General features: G+C 43.5%; 1 long non-coding RNA gene across 1 annotated transcript; it reads right to left on the reverse strand.

Annotated features, from left to right (window-relative positions):
* Window positions 1–6604: 6604 nt before the first annotated feature.
* Window positions 6605–8456, reverse strand: LOC123065312 (uncharacterized). Its single transcript, XR_006430958.1, has 3 exons — window positions 8399–8456; window positions 7701–7749; window positions 6605–6849 (listed from the first exon to the last, which is right to left on the reverse strand). It is a non-coding gene; the product is annotated as an uncharacterized lncRNA (long non-coding RNA).
* Window positions 8457–8899: the final 443 nt, after the last annotated feature.

Raw genomic sequence — 8899 nt, forward strand, 5'->3', positions numbered from 1 at the left:
AGTAAGGAAGGGTGGCAGACATCGTCGTGGGGGAACATCAAAAGATTTGCCTGATGACCTCGCAGAGCTTTACAAGACAGATCCTGAAGAGGATTATAATCAGCGCAAGACACGAATCCAATGGATTCGACGATATTGGGCTGAACAATGGTTCAAATACAAGTTCGTGACCCAGGAATACACTGAGAAGAATGCTATCAAAATTCCTTGGGGTGATATTCTCTATCGAGGCCTTCCACCCAAGAACAGAGCTGAAGCTATTGCACAAGGTTTCTATCCTTGTATGGTCCGTGGACCTCAGCCTGAAAATGCCGACCCATCATGATTGCTCTGGTGTCGTGACGATAATCTCTTCAAGCGCAACTTCCAGCATGCAAAGGCATCGGCCAAGGAAAACAAGAAGTCATTGGGATTAGACTTCAACCCTGGTCCCTCTGCTCCCCGTGCTGACGGCTCACGTGATGCAGAACCCAATGTCATCGGTCCGTTCTACAACCTTGATGGCCTCATCACTCACATCTCGGTCCAAGGTGCCAAAGTGGATCATTCTGATGATGATGCTGACACTGATGAAGCCCCAGCTCCTACTCCAAAGCCGAAGAAGCCAAAGAAGACTAAGGCTTCAAGATCAGCTGCTCCTCCAAAAGCTTCTCGTGCGAAGCCACTGGCAACTGCACCTCCTGAAGACAGTGTGCACTCTGAAGATCTATCACGTATCTCCAAGAAGACGGAGAAGAAAAGAAAATCGTCAAGAATACTGATCAGACATTGACTCATGCTGCCATTCTGCGAGAAGAGCACATTGATCTGTCCAGCGATGAAGATCTTGCAGATGATGCTCTTGAGCAACTGATCAAGAGCAAGGAAGAAGCAGAGATCTTCAATGATTTGCCTCTCTTTGATGTGGCAATCATCCATAACTTCATTGATGAGTGGTTTGACACCCCAAATCTCAGCTTTGAAGATCTGCAACTTCCCATTGGCCTCAGCGTCTCCTTCAATGGCGCCATTGCTTCTGAGCTAGCTCTTGCTCAGCGCATCATTAAACTGAAGCACAAGATCGACTATGAGAAAGCTCAGTTCAAGAAGCATGTGGCAAAGCTCAGCGTGCAAGATGTCAAAAACTTCAAAATCATGCTGCACGAGCTCAAAGAAGCCTTTCACAAGAAGCGCGAAGAAGCTAAAGGCTCTCATGAGCTTATGAAGAGTCTGGCTGACAAGTGTGTGCTAGCCTACAATGAGGCTGAGAAGCGCAAGGCTCTTGGTCGTCCTGGCATTGACCCCAGAATGGCTGCAAAGAAGAAGAAGCTATCAACTGACCAATCTGCACCTTCAAGGCGGGAAGAACCTCGCATAGTCTTCCCAAGCAGCATGACTGGCTCGAAGCCGACGGTCAGGTCAACCGCTTCAGATCTGAAGAAGAGAGGGCTGCCGAGGTTGAAGCCAGAAAAAGGAAATATCCTGAAACCTCTGATGTTGCTCCCTCCAAGAAGAAGCGCAAAACCAAGAAGAATCGGGCTGCTCCCACAGAGCCCTTAGTTGTTGAACCTATCTCAATGGTTCACCCTGCATCTGAACACCAAGAACGACGGATGATAGTTCATGAGCCTGCTTCCACAGAGGCTCCTGAAGCTGAAGACATTCCAGCAGTTGATCCCACCGCTGCTGAAGACATTGGTCACAATGACAATGTTGAAGATGATGAAGTTCTTCCTCAGATCGAACACAACTTGGTATCATCGCCTGTTCTCACGAACAACGAACTCATCAGCATTGGTCGTCCTCTGACACCAATTGCTCAGGATGCATCATGGGCTGATCACCCACAACAACAAGACTCCTCGAGTACTCCCCAACAACAACAACAACAAGTCACACCACCTGTGCAAGAAGAAGAAGATGACTTTGAGGCCCAGCCAACTCCATCTCCAAAGGCGTCGCCAGCATTACGTAGGCTTTGCAAAGGACAAAGGGCTCAAGTCCCTCTTTCGAGCGTTCCAGAAGGAGAAGTGCACCACCAACCTATTGCATGTTAAGTGTTTCCAGAAGCCACTCCGACTGTGAATGTCTTCGTGTCTGAAGCCAAAGCTGCTGAAGACAATCCGGCTGCATCAGCCGATGACAACCAAGAAGAAGAACGTGTCCCTACTCCCCCATTACTGAAGAAGCTGTTCCTGAAGTGAACGTGCCAGTGCCCGACCCTCCAGCTCATCAAGTGGAGGTTGAAAATCTTGAGGCTGCCACCACCAACGCAAAATGAAGCCAATGATGTAGTCATGGCTAAAGCACATGTGGAGCCTGCACCAACCAATGTGCCAGAAGTCAATGATGCAACTGATCCTGAAGCATCTGTTGTGCAGCCCGACGCCTCTGTTGTTGCCACCGCTCCAGTTCCGCCACCAAGGCCCCATACAATTGAGAAAGCATACAACTATGGTCAGCTAATGACTGTCAAATGGCCTGTTCTAGTCCCTCCGCCCAATGCTTCTGGTCCTTAGTTTGATTATCATGTTGAGCATAGGCCTCAGGTCCAGAAACCAAAGCCAAGACTGCCAAGGTTCCCAGGTCCTGCCACCTCTACAGGGTCCTTCAATGCAAATGGCTTCAAAGCCTACAACACCTTCTTTGACACAGCAAAGAACCCCTACTCAAGGCCAAGAATATCATCTGATCGTTTCTGGAGCTATCAGCAGCGAAGCTATTACCCTTGCGTTCTGTATGATCAAGGGCGCATTTTCCCTCATATGCGCCTCGACACTGAAGCCATTACTGGACTGCCATGCTTAGAAGAAGCACTTGACTGCTTTCATGATGCAGGTCTGCTCAGCTTTGTGACAGACAAAGAACATTGGAATGAGGAACTTTTGCTTCAATTCTATGCTACCCTCCACATTCGCGGCTACTACAAAGATACAAAGACATGGGTTCTCGAGTGGATGACAGGAAATGTTCATCATGAAGCCAAAGCTCTTGATGTCATTGAGCTTACAGGCCTACCCACTCCCGGAGAGCTGTTCGAACCTGATTGTCAACTCCACCGCAATGCACTAGAGAGCATCTTCCATAAGCCAGAGCCCAACATGAGCCAGATGTTGAGCATGATGAAGCCTCTGCCACCTGACGCTGAATACCCAAAGGAGTTCTTTGTTGATGACCTTGAGTATCTACCTCGCACAATATATCACATCATCAGGCAAACTCTATGGCCTATCAAAGGGCATTCATCAGCTGCAAAACTTGAAGGAGCCATGAAGACATTGGTCTTTTACATCCTCAATGGCATCAGCTTCAATACACAAGAATTCTTCATCCGGCAACTGGCTGCATCTGGATCTGACCTTTTTGGCCTGAAATTCTATGCTCCATGGGTCATGCGCCTCATCAAGCTACACTCTGCTATCAACTATCAACCCTCTGCTCGCAATCATCTGATCTTTCTACCGGAGGTTGATATGTCAGTTGAAGCCATATACCCTGAGCCTGCCAAGAAGCCTCTTTGTCTTCAAAATGCTGATCACCAAAGCTTCACTCAACCCATGGAAGGAGTCCAAGCAGTAACTCGTGTCTATCCAATGGCTGGGAACACTCATCTGCCTCACCGTGCGCAAACTGAAGCTACTGAGAGCACAATTGCCCAAAGGCCTAAGAAGCGCTCTCGCGTCCTAAATGACCGAGAACTTCTTGTGGCACTGCATCAGAAACAAGATAAGCATCACTTTTGGCTCAAGCGACAGATGCAAAGCCTCTTGGTGGACGTCAATCACATTCGAAATCTTGCCACCAAGAATGCTTTTGTCACTCACGAGACCTGTCGGCGATCATGGAAGAGTTTGACACTGCTCAGTGCTGAAGCAGATCTTCAAGACGATGGCTTCACTGAAAGATTCAAGTTTGACTCCACTCCTCCATGGAATGCTATCCTACGTCGAACTCCATCCCTTGAAGACTCTGACTATTCTTCCTCCGTGGCAACTGTGAATGCCAAAGTGATCGATGATGAAGACGATGCTACTTCACCGCCCCTACTTCTGCACGCATCGACACTGCACCAAGTTCGTCTGCACCGCCAAACAACAACGACAACCCTGCTGCTTCACCTACTCCTCATGAGGACGAGTAGATGCTCTATGTCTTCAAACCTTTTTGGTCCTTACTGACAAAAGGGGGATAAGCATATGAGTTTGATAGTCTTCAAGCGGGTTCATATGGGCGGTTGCTTTATATTTTGCCTAGTGTTTACAACTCTCGCTTTTGATACATTTAGTTCTTTGAGTTGTAACACTTAAACTCGATGGTCGTCTGCTACTTATTTGCTTTTCTGTGATACGATGATAAATTCCACATGTGCGATGATAACTTCCGCACTTAGATCATTCTGCAGACGTCCATTTTTCATTATGCATGTCATTCTCTTAGTTATATCATTTCATGCATGATGAATTATCTTCATAAGTTGAAGAGGATCTCCACAAGTACAACCTGCCATGTGCATTTGCATTCCAAAAGCAAATTACTTATATGCACATCTTCAGGGGGAGCCTTTGCCACTTATGAAGACAATACCCTATCCTTTACAATTTCACATACTTTATCCCCGTTGAAAACTTCAACCAGTTTGTCATCAATCACCAAAAAGGGGGAGATTGTAAGTGCATCTAGTGCCACCCCTAGTTGGTTTTGGAGTATTGACGACAAATTTGGTTGATGGACTAATGCGTTTGTGAGAATTGCAGGATAACGCAGGTAGTGTCCCTCATTGATTCGGTTTACCTACCGGAGATGACCCCTAAAATGTATGAAGACATTGATGACAATGGTGGTATGTGAAGATATTCACATTGAAGACTATGACATGAGAAGACATTGAGTGAAGACTATGGAGCGCGAAGACTGTGTCGTTTCGTTGTTTCCTTTTTCTTCTTTGTCGAGTCATAGGAACCACCGTACTGTTAAGTGGGGTCCAAGTGAACAAAGTCAGAATGACTGAAGTGATGCTCAACCCAAATCCTATGTCTTCAAGCGAAGACAATGAGAGCAAATCTTATCCAGAGCTGGATGAGTCAGCTTTGCTTGTAGCCCAAGTAAAGTTGCCGTGTGTGTTTGAAATCTGACCGTTGAAACACGTGTCAGTTCCTTAGTGACCCAGGGTCATTTCGGACATATCAGGTCGGGTTGCCTAGTGGCTATAAATAGCCCACCCCTACACCATAAATAGGTGGCTGCTCAGAGTTAGTGCACGGCTTTTGTCGTTTGAGAGCAACCCACCTTGAAGCCTTTGAGAGAGAGAAATCCTTGCGAGGACAAAGCCCAAACACACAGAGCCAAAGAGTGTTAGGCATCACTGAAGTCTTTCTGTCTGTGTGACCTGAAGACTTATTACACTTGAGGACCGTGAATCCTCCAGCCGGTTAGGCGTCGCGTTCTGAGCATCCAAGAGTCATTGTGGATCGCCGGTGGACGAAGTCTGTGAAGGTTCGGAAGTCTACCTTGAAGACTTACCAGAGTGATTGGGCGAGGACTGTGTGTCCTTAGCTCAAGGGGAATAAGGTGAAGACGCGGTCTTCTGAGTTGAATCTCAGCCTCCCTAACCAGACATACAGTTGTCACAACAACTGGAACTGGTCCAACAAATCCTGTGTCTTCAACAAGTGACTGGTTCTATCCTCTCCCTCCCTTTACTTAGTGTTTGTCTTTGTGAAGTCATTGCCTATTTGTCGTACCTGTTTGACTTCATTGCTTGACTACTATCGTTGGTTGGCTTCATACTATCTTCCATCCTAATCCTTACTACTTAGCTGCTATTAGTCTTTGTACTTTCACATTATTGCATACTTGACTATGGTTTGCTTGTTGTAGTTTATCTTCCGCTGCATATCAATTAGGTCATTTCTATTGTTTGTCTTCGAAACTTTCACGTTTTGAAGACTTTCATAAAAATCGCCTATTCACCCCCCCTCTAGTCGATAACTAGCACTTTCAATCACAAATTATTCTCAGGAGCTAGTTAAGTTACCAACAATCATTTATTATTAACCTCAAGCACTACTTTAATTCAAAGAATGTAAGAATGAGGAAAATATGAACAAACATAACCATTTGGATTTTGGACACTTCTGAGATCAATATTCAGATAGCTTGATGTTTAAAAAAGCCTATCAATGCTTTTGGAATAGTTATGGTCAGAATGGGCCATTTGTTTTGAGATTTGACAAAATACGCAGTATATTCTCATATGGCAACCTGTACATGAACACCAACCTGCTGAGATCAATTTTTTTGCGAACGTACTTGCTGAATAATATATAGTCTGCAATTGAAATATTGTATCTCGGTCTTTTGTCAGCAACATCTAAGATTTTGTAAGCTCTGATAGTAAAAGACCAACATGTACAAGAATTGGAACTTGGAAGAAGCTTACGTGGGCATGATGCCATCGGGTTGTATGCCAAGATCATGGTTGTAGAGCTCCCTCTATCTCCCTTGCCAAGATCTCCCTCCGACCAGCAGTAGAACAACTGCTCCTGCTGCTTTTGAACACTCCTTCCACGTTGCCGCATATCAGTTGGCGGCGTAGGCCAACTCTCGCTTGTATCATCATGTTGAACACAATATGCGTCTATGTTTACTTTCCTTGTGGGTGCTAATATAGAGGCGCTAGGATATCCATCCTGCTCGATTGCCGGTTGAGCCATCGATTCCCGGCATAGGGGGTGCATTGACGCGAGAAATATCATCGAGTGCCTAGGTATCTCTAGGCGTGTTGGATGGATCGCTGCTACGCCGACCAATTATATTAGCATCAGCTACCGTTTGCGTTGAAACAGATCTGCGCTTGGGTGTTTCTTTTTACTGTATTTTACAAAAAAATAGCTCTCTTAATCGCGTGTATAAGAGTCTTGCATTGAAGATGTCCTAAAAAGCGCATGTCTTCCAGTTTGGTGATTGCAGAGAGTATAAGACATTCAAAAGGAGTCGAAGGAGCATAAATAAATAATGTAGGTGCTAGAACAGAAATAGGTATACATTTTTTTCATATGCATTATAAACTCAATAGAGGAAGAGAAGTGTAGAAACATCCTCGTATGCTTTTGCCAGTTGGACCTTTCTTGCCTATCGAGAAAACAAGATAACACTTGGTTCAAAAATCAAGAGAAATGACCGTCTAGAGTTACTTGACACTGTAATGGATGTATCTAGACATGCATTTCAGCGTCAAGTAATTCTGGATAGAGGGAGTATATGATTATTTTAGTTCTCAAGAAATAATTGGACTAAAAGGAGAAAACAGAGGAATATGAAAGGTATGAGACTTGGAAAGGATGTCTAGAAACTAATTGGAGGCACACTGTTATCAACACATATGAAAGAACACTCTTCAAGTTACAAAAGGAACTTCCTTTGATGTCCTAAGCTAATTCAGTCTCCACTGTATGCATTGTTATTATCTTATAGTACAAAATAAAATGAAAAATAATTATACCTCCAGATGTTTATACCACATGGAAGATAATTATTGGAGAAAAATGACCAATAAAGCATGACTGAAGTTTAAAATTTGCATCCCTAAAAAGTAATCATTGTACCAAATGATTTGATCTAGTCCTTTGCTATCTCCTACAAATTCTTTAAAGAGTACACCTACACCGCGGCAAATAATGCAATGCCTAGAGGTAAATCTATCAATTTTGGCACATACGTACTTGCATGGTGTTCTCCTCCTCTATCAGCATTTGTCAGTCCAATTTGTGCCTGCATGAACAATCCACTTCAGTTAAGAACATTGTACAAAAGTAGGCACATTAGTTTATTGGATGGAAGTGGTAAGGAATAAACACTAAAACATAGTTCCTGATATTAGCTATTAAAGCAGGAGCATAATTTTCACACCAAGTAAGTCCCTACATAAAACACACATCAAAAGATGAGAGAACTTTCATGGACATGAAACAAAATAAATCTGAATGAATCCATTTATATGATTTATGTGTAAGAACAATGTGTGGCTGCTGTATTAGAAGATGTCCTTTGAAAGATCTATTCATCGGAAGGCAGCAGGATTTGTATCGATCCTTTTATATTGTCCAAATTTCTATATTGGAACCCAACAGAAATTGCACACATTTAGCTTATAGTGCAGATCTATAGAAATTAACTGCGAGCGACATTCTCTAATAATTAATCGTACATTCTGATTTCCAACTAACCCATGATCACAAAAGCAGAAGCAAACAACTCATTTCCTTCACAATAGCAAGCCAATTTGATCACAGAAAGCAATCATTAACTGACTTATCCATGTGTGTGTATATATTAAAGTTTACAACACAATATCTATTCAGCAGCAGAACCTTGATTTTATTTTCATGTATGTGCAAAGTTGAACCGCTAGTGGCCTCACCTCTGAGCCCATGCCCCACCTTTGAAAGCCTGTGATCAAACGAGAGATGGAAGTAAGCACAATATCCTGCAATCAAATGAGAGAGGGATTGACAAAGGGGAATTGAAAGTGAACAAAAAGAAAAGCAAATTCTTGAAGTGAACACTTTCCTAGAACTGAGAAAGGAGAACCATAGTATTATGGTAGCATCATCAGAACATCAATTAGTTGTGGCCCTTCCTGCATTCCATGTCAAATATGCACGTGTCAGTAGATTAAATAAGTACAACTTACCTACAAAGACTCGATGGTGAAAGTCGAAAATACTCTATGCACTCACAGATAATTCTTCTACTGTTCACTTGGACATAATCAAATTATTATTCAGAATATTACATATCAGAATAATATGTGCCAATGTTGCAATAGACTCGCACTAAGATGTGAGATGGTGACATCTGATCAATTTGCCTCCTTCCAAATAGAAGTTCAAGAAAATTAAACTAATGTACCAAGTGAACA

Source organism: Triticum aestivum, chromosome 3B (genome assembly GCF_018294505.1).
Source record: "Triticum aestivum cultivar Chinese Spring chromosome 3B, IWGSC CS RefSeq v2.1, whole genome shotgun sequence".
Lineage (NCBI taxonomy): Eukaryota > Viridiplantae > Streptophyta > Magnoliopsida > Poales > Poaceae > Triticum > Triticum aestivum.